General features: G+C 29.9%; 1 protein-coding gene across 1 annotated transcript in view; it reads left to right on the top strand.

Annotated features, from left to right (window-relative positions):
* The window catches only part of LOC134692754 (glycine amidinotransferase, mitochondrial-like), a 647,170-nt gene that overhangs the window by 352,437 nt on the left and 276,259 nt on the right, over nt 1–18,474 (top strand). The gene's annotated exons all lie outside the window — the stretch shown is intronic.

Raw genomic sequence — 18,474 nt, 5'->3', positions numbered from 1 at the left:
AAATATATATTTTAACTTCTGAAAACAATGATAAAAAATGAATCAACGGTAATAAGGATATTTTTTTGTATATATATGTACATAAATCATGTAAATATTTATATATGTTGTATTCAAGTTGCAATTTTGTACATGTTATATCAAATTGCAATTTTGTACATGTTATATCATGTACAGAAATATTGTACATGTGATGACTTGTATATAATTGCAAAAAGGCTTGTTATGAACTGTACAAAAATACCTCAAACATAGTATACCATGTACAATACATTGCTTAAAATGGTTTAAATTTTACAAAATTTTAAAATGAATCCAAATAAAGCTGCAAATACATTCAAATTTTACTGACTAAAAATGTAATTTTAAGAGCACAGTGATCAGAAAGTTTTAGAATTATTTGTATTGCTTCACGATTCATGTTGGCATAATATGTTTTCATAACATGTTTTTAGCTCACCTGGCCTAAAAGGCCAAGTGAGCTTTTCTCATCACTTGGCGTCTGTCGTCCGTCGTCTGTCGTCGTCCATCGTCTGTCGTCCGTCGTCGTTAACTTTTACAATAATCTTCTCCTCTAAAACTACTGGGCCAAATTAAACCAAACTTGGCAACAATCATCATTAATGTATCTTGCTTAAAATTTGTGTTTTTTTACCCGGCCAACCAACCAAGATAACCGCCATGGCAAAAAAAAAGGTACACAGGGGTAAAATGCAGTTTTTGGCTTAAAACTAAAAAAACAAAGCATTTAGAGCAAATCTGAAATGGAGTAAAATTGTTTATCAGATCAAGATCTATCTGCCCTGAAATTTTCAGATGAATCAGACAACCCATTGTTGGGTTGCTGCCCCGTACATTGGTAATTTTAAGGAAATTTAATGTTTTTGGTTATTATCTTGAAAATTATTATAGATGGAGAGACCTGAAAACAGCAATAACGGTCATTAAAGTAAGATTTACAAATAAGGCAACATGACCAAAATGGTCAGTTGATCCCTTTAGGAGATATTGCCCTTTATAATCAATTTTAGTCATTTTTCGTAAATCTCCATGATCTTTTACAAAAATCTTCCTCTCTGAAACTACTGGGCCACATTAATCCATACTTGGCCACAATCATCATTGGTGTATCTAGAAAATTGTGTTTTTTGACCCGGCCAACCAACCAAGATGACCGCCACGGCTAAAAATAGAATATGGAGGTTAAATGAAGTTTTTGGTTATTACTCAAAAACCAAAGCATTTAGAGCATTTAGAGCAAATCTGACAATGGATAAAATTGTTTATCTGGTCAAGATCTATCTTCCCTGAAATTTTCAGATGAATCAGACAACCCATTGTTGGGTTGCTGCCCCTAAATTGGTAATTTTAAGGAAATTTTACTGTTTTTGGTAATTATCTTGAATATTATTATGGATAGATATAAACTGTACACAGCAAAAATGTTCAGCAAAGTAAGATTTACAAATAAGTCACTAGACCCAAAATGGTCAGTTGTCCCCTTTAGGAGTTATTGCCCTTTATAGTCCATTTTTAACAATTTTTTCGTAAATCTAAGTTAACTTTTTCAAAAATCTTCCTCTCTGAAACTATTTAGCCAAATTTCACCAAACATAGCCAGAATCATTATTAGGCTATTAAGTTTAAAAATTGTGTTTTGTGACCGAGCTAACCAACCAATATGGTCGCTACGGTTGAAAATAGAACATAGGGGTAAAATGCAGTTTTTGGCTTATAACTCAAAAATCAAAGCATTTAGAGCAAATCTGACAGGTAGTAACATTGTTAATCTGGTCAAGATCTATCTGCCCTGAAATTTTTAGATGAATCGGACAACGCGATGTTAGGTTGCTGCCCCTAAATTGGTAATTTTAAGGAAATTTTGCTCTTTTGGGTTATTATCTTGAATATTATTATAGATAGAGATAAACTGTAAACAGCAATAATGTACAGCAATTTAAGACTCAAAAATAAGTCAAAATGACAAAAATGGTCAATTGACCCCCTAAGAAGTAATTGTCCTTTATAATCAATTTTTTAAATTTTTCATAAAATTTGTAAATTTTTACTAACATTTTCCACTGAAACTACACGGACAAGTTCATTATAGACAGATAATTGTAAGCAGCAAAAAATGTTCAGTAAAGTAAGATGTCCAAACACTTCACAATCACCTTAACACAATGTTTTCATGAACTGTCTGCTTCCTGTGTTTAATTCACATATACCAAGGTGAGCGACACAGGCTCTTTAGAGCCTCTAGTTAATATATATTATATTCAGTCCACCGTGGCCTATAGAAGTTTTATGCTGTTTGACCCACTGCAATGATGAATTTTAAGAATTAGTTATAAACTGTTTATATTTTGTCATTGTTAAAAATAATGTTGCAATTCATTCGCTTTATATCAAACCAATGTATCGTTCTGTCATTAATGAGTTTTATTTACTTAATTTACATGGAGTTAATTTACAGGGACATATAAGTGCAGAAGATTTTATGAGGTTATTGCATGAACTTAAAACCTGTCATGCTCATTATTTAGTGCACATTTTACCAGTTTGCATTTGTTTGAGATGCACTGAGTATAGACATGAAAGACTTAATCAGCTTTCAGAATGTACCTATGCAACACCTTACCATGGTCCTATTACAAATAGCCCTTTTCGTAATTTACCAGTGGGACAACAACAGTTAACAGGTGGCAGACCTGGCTAATGGTATTCTGTTATTCCATAGTTTACATGTATCACATGATCACATTATTTTATTGTTATGTATTTATTATGCTAATAAATTATTTTAATCATATATAAGTTTCTAGTAGTTGTTGATTTATTGATAGAAGAAACATACTAAAATTAATAAAACAGAAAAAAAGGATTTGAACATGTTGAAATGGCCATATTTTTAATGAATCCTTAAGAACTCAAGGTCTGTTGATTATACGAATCAGTCGCTAAAAGGAAATAAAGGAACAACAAAAATACTAAACTCCAAGAAAAATCTAAGTAAAAAAACATCGCAAATAGCCTGTCCAAAACAAAAGTTTATAGAAACGGACAAACTGATAAACAACTGACATATTCTTAACTTGGTACAGGACATAATTTAAAAAAATGGTTTCAGTTCCACCAGGTTTATGCTTTTTATTGTTTGTTATTGTCTTGATGTATTATTGTGTTTCATTTAGCTTGTTGGATTTGTTGCTTTGTTGCTTATAATTTTTTACCTCATTTGACAAGAGACAGTGCCCTTTTTTCAATTTTTGTATTAACGTGGACTGAGACTCTCCTTGATGGGGTATTTTAAAGTTTCTCAACATAACAGTTTATTTCTTATTTTCCTCCTTTCATAGTAATAAACTCTAGACATGAAATAACTTTTATAGTTGGGTAAGGTTTAATGATTGCCAAATGATCTACTATCCAGCCAAAGAAAATGAATATTACAGTATAGCCTTCATCATGAAAAAACTCTTTAATCGTACTGAAAGCAACAGTAATATACCGCCATAGTCATAAATCTAATTAAACAATAAAAACAAATCCGGATTACAAACCAAAACCAAACAATCAACTACAAGAGGAAAACAATAGAACAGCAAAACAACTGAACTACAACAAAAATAAACGCCAAGTTGAACATACACATAAGCTGTATAGTCAGAAATAACATTCAGAGACACAGTTGAAAGAGATTATTCAAAAGTTGAGACCAAGTTAAGGATAAGTTGAATGAGAGAATAGGATATTAAAGTACACAAAATATCAGGACACTATCATTTCTGTCAGCAGAACAAGTGTTCTCCATAGAAAAAAGATCAATTTCAACGAGTGAATCAGCCATATAATACCAGTATTAAACTTCAGCTCACTTTATAGACATTAAGTTATAACACAAAGTTATAAGCTTTCGCCGAAAAATGAAGGACTTGTTTTATGCATACATAAAAATTGATAGCATGTAGAAATTCCATTACATTTCATAAACAAAGTGTCCCCAGAGTGCTTTTCTGGATGCTTCAGCGGGAGCGCACAAATGATTTCATAATTGTCAATGCCAAAATTTTGAAATGTCGACTTATGTGTAGAGTTGTATAACTGAATGCAAGCGTTTGCTTGGGCTACTAACTTTTATTATGGTTTATATCATTTTATTTGTTTTGTTTTGCACTTATCTTTAACGGTTGACATTCTCAGTCATACCTCCAGTGGATGAGAAGGTAAACATGCTTAAGTGGAAGGTTCTGAACTAAAAACTAGAGTGGTAAACATGCATATTATATATAAAAACGTGAGCATCGGTAATTTCCTCCAAAATCACACGTTGCACTGTCGTCATCATTTTGTCCACTATAGCAAACAACGTTTACCTTACATTTTCCGCCCGTGTTGTTTAACATATTACATATTATAGCATTTTTAAAACAGTTCGTGACTGGGGTCAGACCAAGATAACCGTTTATAACAAAAATCGCTGCAAAAGTGATAAAAATGAAGCTATTCTGGGTTGATCTTCATCATTTACGCTCAGAACCTTATATTAGAAAGCTAAGGATGTAAAAAAACAAAACAAACAGTTGAAGTGCCAAAATAACACACAAAAAAGATAAAATAGTCGAAGGCCAGCTGTGGGGACATCACAATAAAGCAACCAATTACATCACAATTAATTATGTCATAATGAAATTATCACAATTCGGAAGACTTATCCTTGGTACCTCATTTATAAAATATATAAAAATAAATACCTGGATATCAATGCATGTTAAGATATGTTTTAAAATATCAAAATAAAATGAATTTGCGATATAGACAATATTCAAATTTAACTATTATGTGGAATGTCACTTACCAATTGAAGGTTCTTTAAGTAGAAGTTTCAGCTGAATATTTGGTTATTAATACCTGATTAATTTAATCACCAATAATATAAAGATTACAATTAAACCTTAGTGTATTGTTGTAAGAATTGAAGTATGTAGGGAAACAATGTATAGTCTGATATATCATTTCGTGGATTTAGCAACAAAAATGCCTGTACGTTTCTGAAATTTGAATTAAGTACAAGGCATTTACACAAACTGATAACGTATACTTACATGACTTAAGTGTACATCTATCTATTTGTTTTGGTTTTCATTAATCTCCTATTATTGATCTTCATGTAAATACTGATGAGAAGCTCAAGTGAAAGGTTCTTAACTCAAATATTGTCATTCAAATCTGAACATGCTTAGCTGATATATCACAAATGTGTGTCTATAGAATCTTTTAAGTTCGGAACAGTTAAATAAAATTAGAAATATATAATGATATTTTTTTTATTGAAGCTGTAACATTAATAATTAAAGAACCAAATAATCTAAAGGTGATACAATTATTCAAGCGTTTTAAAGACAAAATGTTAATCATAAAGGCGCTTTAAATGTTAAAATAACGTAAACCTTTGACATTTCATAAACTCATCAAATATAATTAAAGCATTTGAAGGACGCAGACTGTTTATGATTACAAAATGGCGCAAAGTTGTTTTTACTCTATTGTAATATTACAATACATCAACTGTTCGTGTTTTCTTAATATAAATGATAATTGTATTCAAGGGAAATAAGCATACCAGAAGAGGAGGAGAAACTTGGTAACTTGAACGTTATTTAATCTCTATATATAACTAGTTTTGCTAGTTTTATTTTTTATGAAAATATGTAAACAAAATATGAATTGTAACCAGAGTTCATGTCTGGTTTACATTTAAACTTTCTCTCGTATTTTTCAAATACCATGTTCCATGTCTTTTGCCCTCATATAGAGTCATTATAATAGAAGACATTTACTTTAAAGTGTCAACACATACTATAGACAAACCATAGGCATAAAATCAAATCAAATAATTTTATTGGTGTAAATTCCTATACAGAAATGATACCAGCCGACATTTACAAAATACAAATACAAATACAAAAATGAACAAACAAACAGACAAAAACAAAAAAACCAAACCAAACATATTTTCTCAATGATAAGAGATACATATTTTATATTTACATTACGTGGAGGTGTTATTCATACAAAATTATTAATTCAAGCCATTTACAATTAGCATTAATACTATAAAAGTTCTTAACAAAATTATTTTTGCTTTAAATGAATGTTCAAATCATACATATCGCTTATTCCAGCTACACTTACAGTACTAATGTCTGTATCATTACTTTTCAGAATGAAACTAAACTTATTTTGTTCACACATATTAGCAAAAGATGGAACTATATCACTTACATTACAAAAGAGTACATTTCTATTAATTTCTAGCGCTTTACATTGAATGAGGCATATGTACAATATATATACTGCCTGGTACAAACTATAGTTTTATAGTATTGAAGAGATTGCTGATGCCTGAGGCAATCTCAAAATGTCGAAAATAATATCAATCCTACCAAAACCACATAATTCCTACAGATTGAGAAATAAAATCCCACCAAAAGTCGATTAGTATAATAATGATAAACTATTCTACATGTTGATGACAGTTTATGAATGTTGTAGGACATTCAATTCTAGTGCTTGTTTCAAAACTTAAATGTTAACTCTTACTCGTGATTTTCGTGATCAAATCAAAATAATGATCGCTAAAGTCGCTAAATTTCATCTCCAAAATCGATTATCAAAGGTACCAGGCTTATAATTTACAATTTACTATATTGCATTGCGATCAACATGTTATTTTTTTTTACTAAAACTTTAGCACTTTTTTCATGTATCAACTGTTTTTGTTCAAACTGATCAAATTTATAGTTAAAACTCGAGCTGATTACATTTAATTGAGAATCTTTGAAAGCTAAAAATTTAGCCTTGAGTTTTGAATGTAAGATTTCAGAAGGCTAAAAATTTAGTTTATTGTATAAATTTAAAAGTACAATATGACTTAGAACAGGGAAATGCTAAAATATTAGTATGTATATTATTTATTTTCTTTTGTTATTGCAGGAAGAATTTTAAGGTAGCTGAGAATTGTCTTTTTTTTTCTAAGAAAAATTGAATTAAGCTGTAATATTTAAAAGTTTGATGCAATTTCTCTAAACAAAAAGAAATTCATTAGATTTCAGGCAAAAAACATAGAATTTTAGCCAATTTGCAAAGATTCAAAACAATCCATTTTGAGAACGAATATTGCAGAGTATCAAAATTTATTGCAGTCCGTTATTTATAATATTTGAATTAAAAACAACATTATCCCGGTCAGTATCATTTAACTGGTTTTTAAGACCTTCCTAATCTGCACGCTTAAAATCTCGAATTTCTCTATTAAACGAGTGTTGTTTAACAGTTTTAAATGAAATTTCGACTGCAACAGGAGAATGAGAACTGCATATCGGTGTAAGTACAGTTACTGATTTAATTAAGTTTTTGCGAGTAGTCACACATAAATCAATACAAGTACCAGTTTGGTTGTAAAGTTGGTAGACTCCCAAACAACATTTTTCAAGTTTAACCGGTTAAGTAACTTTTTAAAAGAGTTACTTGAGTTTGAGATCATATCACAATTGAAATCACCACAAAGGATGTGTTTTATCTATTAACTCATTAGATAAGTCCCATATATTAGAATTTGCGTTTGGAGGACGGTATAAAACACCAACTAAAATTTTTTCATTACTACAATTCTTCACTTCAACCCAAAGTATTTCAAGATTGCTTACATATATTTCATTCCGTATGATAAAATGTAAGCTATTTTTATATAAATGGTCACACCTTCGTCATGTCTATTACTAACTAACCTAAAAGGTTTATGACACCCATTTAATTTAATTTGGTCATCAGTAATTGACTTGTCAAGATGAGATTCTGATATACAAATAATGTCATACTCGTTTAGTTCATTGTTAATGAGATCTAACTTAGGAAGTAAACTACACACATTATTGTGTTCTATTTTCAAATACTTTTTGTTACTCTGATCTAGACCTGGATTTTGCTCAATTCCAGCAACCAGTAATAAAAACTGTATAATTCTACTGAGGATAAAAACATTTTTAATAATTATAGGGAGGATAATGTTATGTATAAAAATATAGTTTACAAATTTACAGATTCATGTTAAAACATTGAACAGTCGAAACTATCAAAACTTATAATGAATATATAGTGAAACATAAGCACATGATGTACACTTTGGACAGATCTTTGAAACCGAAAGATGACGTATACATTTATTAACAGGACACTCAAACATAGACGAGATAAAGTACAAAACAAAACATATAAGTACAGAACATATATATAAAAGGGAAACATTAATAAATAACAGATGTTGATGATAGCAGATATCACTTATCTTGTGATACTGTAATACTATTGAAAAAATTAGCAAGGTCTGTGTTCATTCAATAATCTGTGTTTTTGAAATACTAAGATGTATGGCAGTAATTGTAAAGTGAAATGTAGAAAACAAAACAAAAGCAAAATAAATAAGCAAAGTAGGATAACACTTCGCCTGAATTTCAGGCAAACATTGAATAAAGCGCAGTAAAATTGACTAGACTAATCTATAGAATATGCTTGACAGAAGTTTATTACCTTGACTTAATTTTCAATGTACGAGTGCAGACAGAAGTGAGAAACACAATTTGGCAAATAATTAGGATTATCTATGTTTAAGTTTATGGAGATACTGTATACACATGGATATTGATGTATGTGACATCCTTCACTTTAGCAACAATTACCCAGTTGCTTGAGTGTAAATCTCATGTTTAAAAACGAGTAAACTGTGGAAGTACATAATTGAATTTGTATATTTACAGCAAACCGGTATATGAGTATTTCAAAATCAAACCAAATACGTAGGAAACGTTTATTTTCCGGTAAATAGTTACAAAATAAAAATAGTTGATTGGTATGAGAGACAGAGAAACAAATGTCATCCCAAGGTTCAAGTTGGTGTTGTAGGCAACAACATAATTATAGATGAACAGGAATGATATAAAAAATTATATAGTACTTGACAATATCAAACAAATATAAAAAGCATGTTCAAGTGATTTTATACACACATTTTATTCTTTCATGTCTTTGTTTATGTCGTCAAATATGTCAAACCGATGTCTAGTTCCTTCCTCGTCTTATCCATATACATGAGTATTCTATGCATTGCAACAACTTCTGACAGGTTGATGTCTTATTTGACTTGGTTTTTTAGATCATTAATAACAATATCTGATTGTTATCGTGATTCAATAAATGTTTTTACAAAGGAGTAAGTTCGGTATGGGTCATATTTGGCCCCAATTATAAAGTTCATCTTTACAAGACAATAAATGTTTTAAGTTGCCTTAAAGACATGTTGGATAGTTAAACAGAACTGTTTTTGTCAAAGTTTAATTCTAACACGTTGATTTTTACATCCCAAAAAGGTCAAGATAAGGGATTTTGGTGAAATTTGACAAAATCAGCTAGATTTCACCCAAATAAAGGACCAGGAAACATAGAGCGCAGGCGTCGACAAGCTTAAGATTCAAATAAGACATGATTAATGTCTTTACAAATGTCTCTACTTTTATAACCACGATCTCTAAGTGTATTTGATACAATAAATGACAATGTTTTCTCAAAGAAACGAGTGTGTACATTGGGAAAGTGAAGATATTTTTAGGAGGAAAAGCGTAGTGACAACATAGTGGAGTCGTGATTTAATCGTAGTAACCTTATTAAGATCGTAATGCGAACGGGACGGTCTTGATAGAGCGTATATAGATCGTGTGAGTTGTGGTGAGTTTTTATAAGACGTAATTAGAGCGTGACAAGATCTTAACTAGAACGTGTTACTGTCGTAGCGGAATTCTCGCTTATTCTTATCATGATCATAGTAAGGTCGTAGTATGATCTTGGAAACTATATGGATCATAGTAAGGTAGTAGTATGATTGCGAACACTACACGATATTGAATATTCACGCCAACCATACCATGACCTCACCATGATCTTATTCTTTTATAGATCGTAGTGGGATCTGCATGGTCTTGGTCTAATGTGATTTTGGTTCAACCTTTTAGAATAAGTTTATTTAAGTTTACACGGATCGTTTTTCCTGGCATAAGGTTAACAACATCTCCGTTATAATGAGGATTTGGTATCCCGTTTAAAATAAGTTTTCTGCAAGTACAACCAAACTTCAAAACAAAATTTTAATATTTATTTAGGAATCTATAAAGGTTTTAGTAATTCATGGTAACACAATTCTTAATAATTTACCAGTAATTACTAGATTACGTTCAGTTCATTAAAATCTAAAACGTCACAACAGACACGGACATAGTGAACGAGGTGTGATATATACACAGTAAGATTTTGCCACCAAAAAATCACTATCCAAATAAGTAAAATAAACAATAGTGAACAAAAAGCCGTCCCTTTAGTCGGAAATTTGAGTGTTAGTGTTGATTTCCTTAATTGAAGGATATTATTAGAGAGTTATAAAATAATTTTTGATTGCTGTCATCAAAGAGGTTCAAAAGTGGTCTGGTCTTTCCACCATGTTAAAGACTGACCTAAAACTGTTTTAAATTGCTGTGTCATTTGGGATCTTGTGGCGAGTTTTCTCATTGGCAATCATACCACATCTTCTTGTTTTTATTTTAATGTATATTGTTTTCATATTTTGAAACAGACTTGAAAGTGCATAACTTATTATAAAGACATGTGTCAACTGTTTACCTCATATTCTGACCTTAAATGTGAATAGTATTGTGGTGAGGTGCAACTCATACTACTTTTCAATCTTTAAAATCGAGACTGGAAAACAAAATATTCGTTTTAATTGTTTTTAAATGTTGTGATGAAAATGCCTTTATAGCAGAAAATGCCCAATATCGCTTTTATTTATTTTTGAAAGCCATTCTATGCTATAACATGCTTAAATCAAAGGTATTTTGACTTTTTTTGATAGTTACATCGTAAACTATAACACATTCTCTTATTTTATAAAGGTTAATTTGGTAACGAGTCTTAATTGTATGCTTCTGTATTATTGATAGTAATAAAAAGATGGAAAAAAATAACAACAGAGCATTCGATTACATTCCTGTTTATTGTCCCATTTTCGAAAAAATTATAAAAATTTCATGCTCTCGGTATTAACCATAATTATCAATTATGATTTTAAACAATTAAGGAAAACCAATTGACAATCTAAATAGATTAGCTTATTCAATTGTTAGTCTACTTTATGCATAAACCTACACATGGTTACTGTTATAAGAATGTGGCTACACGCCGCTAAGTGATCGAGGAAAAGTGTGTGGTTCAAATTGTCTTTAGAAGTGTGCTATTCAATTCAGCGTTCGGAAAAAGTTAAATGAAAAATGCACATTAAATACCAATAAGGTCTACTATACGGTGATTTCTGTTCTGTTAAAAAAGTATTGTACTGTTGAACTAGTATGAAAAATATACGAAGAATCGCATTTCAATTAACAGGTAAAAGTATATTTCTGACTAAATTATATTCAATTATTGCATTAAGTTTGACAGATAGTAAAAGGTATGTTTCAATTAACTGGATAACATAACAAACACAATGGTTTAAATTACATTTCAAAAGGAAGTTTGAATTGTTAAACTTTCGATACGGTGAACAGAATTCAACAATGAAAACACTGTAACATACTTTAAACAAAGAACTCATTCTAATGTTTTTGTATTTAATTTTTAAAACCTTATTTGTTATGTAAATTAGACGTATACAAATAATCCAAATTCAAGTGTAAATTATACATTAACAAAATGGAGGGAAAGTGAACTCTCAAAAGAATTTCACCAACCCTTCTTTTTTATAGTCTGTTCTCTAGAGATCAACAAACCAATATATAGTAAGTTTTTAATATTGCTTTTAATTTATATCTAATTACCATAGTCGTATTTGACTCATCTTTTTGGCGTGACTGGTGAGTCTGGTGTAGACGAAATGCGCATCTGGCGTATCGAATTATCATCCTGGTACCTTTGATAATTATTGGCCTCATATGATATAAACATTTTTTTTTTTTTTTTTTTTTACAACTTCAGATACTTTATTTTACTATAATAGTTGTTAACAAATCTCCTTAATGTTACAACAATGGCATTAAGGTTCTGCCCTGTATGGTTAATTACCAATAAAACCAGGGGATTTTATTGGTAAACTTTTTATAATTTTACATACTTGTAGTATTGCGTGTTAGTTACAATTAACAGAGTAATAGCTGTCTACAACATGTACTTTACTTTACAATGAAAAGCAAAACGGAACTTTGACCGTCTTTTGTTTAGCTTTTATTTTTGGATTAATCGAAAGTGAAAGAGCATGGTTTCGATCGGATTAAGAGGTCAGTATAATTGAATTATGGTAGTTTTTAGATAGTGTCTTATTTTTCAAGTACGCTAAACATTGAATGATATACTATATATGATAATCAAACAAAAAATTAAAAAGCAATTTCGTTAGAAATTTGTCTTCTTTTTATTTCAATGACATTTTTGTGATTCTCAAAAATGTAGGTCAATCAACTGTAAATATGACAGCCAGAGAATCAATTTTCTAAAATTTTTCTTTGAAATTTTCTCAAAAAGGAATTTTCCGGATGATATAAAATTTGTATATCAATTTCGCTTTTTAGGACTGACATCATATTTACATATTTGGTTCTCTTTTCTGATAAATAAAAACATTTATAAATCACAAAGCAAACAATTGTTATAATATGATTAAGTACATGATAATCCACATCTTCAATTTTGTACCCTACTACAAGATTTTGTAGACAAAAAACATGTTGCCCAATATTAAGATACATAAATATTTTGTGTAGTAATGTCCAATAATTTTTTACCCATGTGCATTCAAAGAAAAAATGATTATAGCTATCAGATTTAGAACATAGTTCACAGTTTTAACTATTAACTACTTTCCAGCGATACAGATTATGGTTGATAGCTAAAATATTATGCAGTAATTTCCATCTAAACATTTTTAATCTATTATCTTTTAAAAAAAAGAAAGGTGAAAGATAAATTTTTCTTAATGAAATATATAACATTTTCACCTGATAGTTGGTTTTTCCATGAGCAAAAACCTACTGGAAGCTCTTTATTTGACCTGATAATAATATTATAAATTTCTTTAAACTTAATTTTGTCTAGATCGTAATACAATCCATTACTTAACATTTTAATGTCTTGTGTTATGTTGATTTTAGTATGTTTTGATATATTGCTCTTTAATTTTTGGATCCAACTTTTGGGTAAAGCTTTCCGAAGGGAACATATTTCGGCGATCCAATTTTGTTTCTTTTTAAGTTTATCTAATATTTTATGAGAAATTTCTCCTTTATCATCAATTACATCATTTACAAAAATTATGTTTTCTTTTACCCAATGACTATAATATAAACTTTTACCACCTGTTTTTATATATTGGTTTCCCCAAATAACTTGCTTTCTTATATCTCTATAATTATCAGGTACTTTTGTCTTTCCTCCTCCATTTTTAATCCAACATTTCAAAATTTCAAAGTAAAATGTAGGTAAGTTTTTAAGGTTTTCTAGTGACTTATGAGTATTAAGATTCATTTTAAATATTAAATTATTTTCCCCAAACTCTCTAAAATAAAAAGTAGGTATGATTTTCCAGTTAGCACAAGTTTCATCAGTTAATCTTTTAACCCAATTTATTTTAATAGCCTCAATGTATGCGTCAATATCTGTCATTTTTAGTCCCCCTTCAATATAATCTTTTCTCAACACTGAGCGTTTAACTTTCTCGCTACCACCTTCCCATAAAAAATTAAATAAGATTTTTTTAAATTGACTAATAATTTCACTGCTTAGATTTATCAATGAAGCAACGTATGTTATATTGGGAATAACTAGTGTTTTAATTATAGTTATTTTTCCTATCATACTCAATTTTCTTTTCTTCCAATCATTTAGTATCCTTTCAGATTTTTCAAACTGTCTTTCTATATTTAGTGTTTCACATTCTTTTTTGTTCAGGCCAAAATAAATGCCAAGACTTTTCACCTTATCTTTCCAATTGATACTTTCAAATTTGTCTTTGCAGTGTTTTAGTTTACCTAACCATATACCTTCTGTTTTATTTCTATTAAGTTTAAGCCCTGAAAAAGATCCAAAAGTTTCTATTAAATTAAGTGCATTTTTTATTTCATTTTTAGATCTTAGAAAGAGAGTTGTATCATCTGCTAGCTGTGAGATTTTTAGGCTGTGAGTATTTTTATCAATTTTTATTTGTATCCCTTTCAGATCATTATTATCCCTTATCCTACAAGCCAGTATTTCAACTGATAAAACAAACAATAACGCGCTTAAAGGGCATCCTTGTCGAATTCCCCGTTGAATCCCGAAGGTTTCAGAAATCCACCCGTTATTTAAAATACATCCTTTTATATCATGGTAAAGTGTTTTGACCCACTTTTGAAAAGACTTATTAAATCCAAATTTTTTTAATGATTCCAGCATAAAATCCCATTCGAGTGAATCGAACGCTTTAGAAAAGTCAATAAATAGTATAGCTCCATCAATATTAAAGTTTTCAGCATAATCTATAATATCTTGAATTTGGCGTACGTTAAATCCTATATATCGATTTTTAACATAACCATTTTGATCTCTATGTATAATTAGGGGTAAGATTTTTTTTAGTCTTTGTGCTAAAGTATATGTAATAAGTTTTACATCAGTATTCAATAAAGTAATTGGACGGTAATTATCTAAGGACAAAGGGTCATTTTTTTTGAAAATCAATGATATTATCCCAATCTTTTGGGTCTCAGATAAAGTTTCATTATCATAACATGTGTTAGAAACATTCAATACAATATGTTTTAAATTTGGCCAAAATTGTCGATAAAACTCAACTGTTAAGCCATCTTTGCCTGGAGTCTTATTTAGTTTCATATTATAAATAGAAGATGTTAGCTCTTCTAAAGTTAATTTACCATCCACTTGTTTGCTTTCACAAGGAGTTAAAGAATGATCAATGGGGGTATTTTCTATGTATGTCTTTAAAATTTCAGTTTCGGGACATGTACTTTTGTACAGAGATTTATAATACTCTTTACTTACATCTAAAATTTCACTTTGATCAACAGTAACCTCACCGGTTTGGGTCATTAATTTATTAATAGATTTTTTAGCCTGTCTATTTTTTTCTAGAGATAAAAAGTACTTAGTATTTTTTTCCCCTTCCTCTACCCATTTTATTCTTGATCTAACTTGGGCTCCTTTGGCTTTAAAAGAGTATATCTCTTCTAAATCTTTTTCTAAATTTTTTATTTGATTAAAAAGTTCATTATTTTTCCTATCAGGTAATTTGTCTAATCTTTCATTTAAAAGATTTAGTTTGTTTTCCATTATTAAAATTATATTTTTCCTTTCTCTGGCTTTTGATTTACAGTATTGGATAGTAGACTCTCTTATGTCAGTTTTTAGCAGGTCCCACTGATTTAGGACATTTGTAAGATTAAAATTTTGCTCATACTTTTCAATTAACTTATTTATTAGTTTATTGTACTGAGTATCAGTCAATATACTGTTATTCATTTTAAAATATCCTTTACCCCGATTATTTGCATAAATGTCTAATTTAAGCGAAATAGCCATGTGGTCTGTGAATGAAATTTGTGCAGGCCTGATATCAGCAGATACAGTACTAAGGCGTGCTTGTGTGCATATTATAAAGAAGTCTATTCTACTAGCTTCATTTGTAGAATTTTTTCTTTTCCATGTGAATTGTTTTTTATCTTTATTTAATTGTCTCCAAATGTCTATCAATTTATGTGTTTTAATTAATTGTTTTAAACCATTGACTGGCTTTTTTAACTTTTTATGTAATTTATTGTTCTTTGTATCTAAAGCTGAGAGTAAATCATTCATATCTCCCCCTACTATTAGAGCACCAAGAGTGTGTTCTTCAATTAATTTACTTACTTTTTTATAAAATTGGTTTCTTGCATGAACTTCATTAGGTGCATACAAGTTTACTAAGGTAAAAATCTTATCTTGAATTTCTATATTAATTATAATAATTCTCCCTTCTTTATCACAAAATTCATTAATTAATTTAAAGTCTAGTGATTTATTAATAAAGTAAGAAACTCCCCTTGAATTTGTTGTGCCTAGGCTGTGAAGATGTTTGCCATTGAATTCATTGTTAATTTGCTTTATCAAATCTTTTGACAAGTGAGTTTGATATAAACATAAACATAAAGATAACTATTTATTTTCATTTTACCAGTGAAGCAAATTGTATATCAAATATGCCAAGCGAACGACCTCTTTTGCAACTTACTGTTAATGGATACAGTACTGCTTTTTTTTTTTTATTCATGTTCATATTGTGACCCCTAATCGCCGTGTATATTCCGCTGCCTGGTCAAGACAAAGAATAACAACTAATTTTCGCATAATCGTTCGGGTGTTAAATATACATATATTGTTTATGGATAGAGAATTTTTTCACCGTGATATGTTATATTTACATGTATATCTTCAAATAATGAAAACTGTATATGATTGGAGAGATTCTGTTGCTTAAGAAGCAAAATTTCAGGAAACAAAATCTATAAACAAGCGTGTGTAAACAAATAAAGCATAACATGCTTGATAAAGGAATAAGGAAGTGACAATTTACTTTGAAATTTTACATAAATTTCCTAGACACTTCACATCTAAGAAATCCTGATTAATCATAGGTCTGTTCTATGTTACTTTAGAATGTCAACCAAAAATGAAGAACTTGATCTTCCGTTATCATGTGCTATACCTAAACTAGAGAAGTGTCGTTACAATCAGGTTATTTTGATGTGGCTTTTTTAGTGCTCCACGAAACTGTTCGTAATTATAAACATCAATTTTATCAGACAGGTGTTAAAGTAGTTGTTAAACTACCTACTCTAGGAGCGATGATAACTTGTTGTTAATACTTAAAATGCTTTAGATCTGTAAGAGTACATACAATTTAAATATCTTTTCTCTTGCAATCGCGTTAATATATTTATTGCAGCATGCTTTATCCTTTTGTCCACTATAAACAAAATATGGCATAGGGTATTGTTGTGCCGGCCAGACATCTGTTCCTTTTCAATGCATGTAATATGCGTGTATGATTCATAAATATGTCAAAATGGTCTCAAATGTTATATTGTTAATATTTATTGATGTCAAGGTATTTCGTTATTCACACCACTGTTCAATTCCATCTGGTTCCATTCTAATTTATCCGTTTATTTACACCTGATTTTTAAGTTCATTTCTAGAATGTCATGGGAAATTGATTTGTTTACATGGCGTTTATTCATGTTTACGAAACCCAGAAATTAGTTATTTACGATTGCTGTGTACAATTTATGAATTGAGGTTGTAAGAACCATACGAAGTCACCAGTAAACTTATTTGCGACCATCAAATCCGTAATTGATGCCTTCGGAGCCTAAAATACAATACAGTTATCTCCTAAATGTAATGTTCATTGCAACCATGAAGGACATATGATTCGCCAGAATGTCATCCTTGTCAAATGATATGTCTTTGTATGTGGGATTACCTGAGTGCTCATTGTATTCCTAATTCTTTTCAAGACATTCGTAGTATACGATTTACAAACAAAGACAGCATTATTTGAAGCTTTGTCCGCAGGAACAACAACATACTTATATATGAAGAGATGATAGACATTTCACAGCCTCTTTGTCTCTGAAAACAGAATTTGGTCTATCATTCACACAGTTTTTCAACAGAGACCTGATTGTTTTGACCCTTTCTGACAAAGTGTCTAGTTCAACTTCTTCTCGTTAAGCCCGTGTTCTGGCGTAGTCCTTAATTAAATCTATAATCATTTTTCAGTAATGATTTCAATTGATGTGTTAGGGTTCTCTAAACTCAGGACCATGCTCAATCACCTTTCCGAGATTTTCATGTTGAATTATGTTAAGATCCCAATTAATAATGGTTTTGGTGTTACTGTTAGATACAGTAGGAATAGACTGATTTTGAAAATAACTGGTAAAATCAGGAGTCGTGATTAACATAAAACATATCTTACACGTGCTCCTTTTTACTTTTTTTATGTTTCCGTATCAACATCACAAGACGAAATGATAAGGTTTGATTCACTTGAATCTGGTGTCTTTAAACAGTCGAAATTATTAACGCAACTAGTCATGTTACATTCTAATGAAAACTAAAAATAAAACAAAAAACACTGCAAAATATTGTGTGTTTTTTTTTATTATTTCTAACGCATTGCGTGAGTATTTTACTGATAAATACAAGTAGTTTATGATTATCAACATAACACTTGAACATTTACGGCATCGGAATGTTTTGCATAAAACCAACTTTAATAGTACACCATGGCTTGATATTTTTGTTATTTATTACAATCGCTTTTCCTACATTTTAGGTTTTTCT

Source organism: Mytilus trossulus, chromosome 12 (genome assembly GCF_036588685.1).
Source record: "Mytilus trossulus isolate FHL-02 chromosome 12, PNRI_Mtr1.1.1.hap1, whole genome shotgun sequence".
NCBI classification, from domain to species: domain Eukaryota; kingdom Metazoa; phylum Mollusca; class Bivalvia; order Mytilida; family Mytilidae; genus Mytilus; species Mytilus trossulus.
Note: the sequence above shows the minus strand (reverse complement) of the source record. Positions and strands in the feature narration are given on the sequence as shown.